The following is a 2221-nucleotide window of genomic DNA, read 5'->3' on the forward strand; positions in this document are numbered from 1 at the left end:
TCTCATTATTCGAGGAGGATGACCTCCAACTGTCGGACTGACCTCCTGAGGACAATATCCTTTGGGCATTGTCTCATAAAAAAGAGACACGTGTCTTACTCTGGTGATCACATGTTCTTGGGTGAAAACACAGACAACAAGTGAGTTGGTTATGTTCTTGAAGAACTTGTTCTAATGGTACCACCCCGGGCCTTGGGATGATTGAATCTTGGCGAAAAATGCAATCAAAGTTCCACCTCTTGTGACTTTGACCATTGCTCGTGCGATCTCCTCCAACAACTTATGATGGCAAGATCAACGACAACTCCTCTTTCTCCCTGTCGAGTGTGTACCAAGGGGATGGCTGGTAGTTTGCGATTGATAGTTTGAAGTGAAACAGAAAGAAAATATATGAAAAAAAAAACTTAAAACGTTATTATTGTAAATAAGAAAACTTATATCATTTTTGCAAATAAAGTTTCGTGCAAATGTAAATAATCTTTTTTGAAAACCAAATCCAAATCAATGTCTGGATTTTATGTTGTAAAATGAAAGCGATAAAAAAAAAAAATCAGGTTTTCTTCATTTTGTGAAAGTTCTTCCCAAAATCCTCAAAAACAAAATCCATTTCTTCTCGTCTACTCCCCTCCCCTCCACCATTCGAGAAAAAACAGACCATCTCTCTCTCTTCCGTCAACGGTGACTGGCGGCCCCTCCTAATTGCGCGCCTGGTTGACTCCAATTCCAAATCTACCTCTCCTCCGCCTTCAGTCACATAAGGTATCACTAAAATCTGCTCTGAATATATGTATATTTATTCATATGTTGTGATGGTCAAATTTTTGAAGTTGCTGAGTATCAATTTCCTGCAATATTTCATGTGCATTTTCCCGCTCACCGTAAGCTCTGATATTTTTTTATAGCTAACAATACTATTCTAATTTTGTGTCTATCAACTATATATTATGATTGTAGGACTATAATTCAAAAGGGTCATCGGAAGATAAGTAATGAAAAAAGCAGTTCAGATGTTGAATGTGAAAAATGGAATTAATTTGATGTCAAAGAAAAAAATTATACGTATTTTTTCTTTCCTCGTAGGGAGCTTATCTTTATTCAAAATGAACTTGATGTTAAGAAATTCTAATTTTTTATTTTTCCTGTGTAGAAATAGAAATTGATTTATTGTTTATTCTTTCTGAACAGTGAACAGGCTTCGATATGTGGAGATAGTGTTTATCTGTTTCAGAATGTTATGAATTTGTTTGTTTAAAAAATTTTGGCTTGATATTGCTTGAAAATTTTAGTATGTTGCCTCTTTAATGATAAGGGTTCTTGGTATGCGCTTATAAAGCTCTGTTATAGAAATGCCTATCATATGTTTGATAAAATGCCATACAGAAAACACTGGTTCTTTTTATGATTATATTGTGTTTTAGTGGTTAAAATTACGTGTGGGTTTTCTTCCCTCTTGTGATTACTGATGGATTCTGACGCACTTATCGATCAGCATGCTGATTAATTGACATGTATCTGGTCTAGCATTTGTTTTCCATGGGTATTTTTTTTTTTGAGAACTATAATAATATAAGATGTTTTAGAGATTTCCTAAGATTTATTTTTGGTTTTTTGGTATGTAGAAAATGTCGATGTGTTTTCCATCAACCCCAAAGAAAATGGCGACGACGGTGGGATGCTTTCTCACTGGTGCTGCCCTTTTTGCTTATGGCCTTCATCTGTCATATGTAAACGTTGCTCCTCAACAAGCCCGAACCAAAGCTCGAAGCGATTTTGTAAGAGAACGACTTAAAAAGAAATATGGCCAATCTTAAAATTATTTTCTTTTTTTGCTTTTCAGAATAAATCATTTCAGTGATGTTTAGACCCTCAAACTAACTCAAATGAACAGGTGATGTAACGTTGTAGTATGTAAATTTTCGGAATAATTACGCTCTATACATCTTTGTAGTTTAGCAATTTTTACATATCTATACCACCTTAGCAACAGACACTGTTTCTTAAAATCTGAAAAAAAAAAATTATCCTACTAATTGCTCTTCTTATTTATCATAATTATCTTATATACTTCATAACTATTTATTTTCAAATTAATGACCCTTTTAATAACAAATTATGTACGAAAAAAACTTTTCAGTTGTTATAGTAGAGGCAATATTTCATTCTGACTAAAAAAGAGAAAGCACCATCTGGAAACATTTTTGCGATTCCGGTGGTGTGAGGT

General features: G+C 33.9%; 1 long non-coding RNA gene across 1 annotated transcript; it reads left to right on the forward strand.

Moving 5' to 3' along the window:
• The first annotated feature begins 231 nt into the window (after window positions 1-231).
• Window positions 232-1952, forward strand: LOC133784086 (uncharacterized). The gene is made up of 2 exons (XR_009871122.1): window positions 232-759; window positions 1620-1952. It is a non-coding gene; the product is annotated as an uncharacterized LOC133784086 (long non-coding RNA).
• The last annotated feature ends 269 nt before the right edge of the window (window positions 1953-2221 follow it).

The sequence above is a fragment of the Humulus lupulus genome, chromosome 6, assembly GCF_963169125.1.
Source record: "Humulus lupulus chromosome 6, drHumLupu1.1, whole genome shotgun sequence".
NCBI classification, from domain to species: domain Eukaryota; kingdom Viridiplantae; phylum Streptophyta; class Magnoliopsida; order Rosales; family Cannabaceae; genus Humulus; species Humulus lupulus.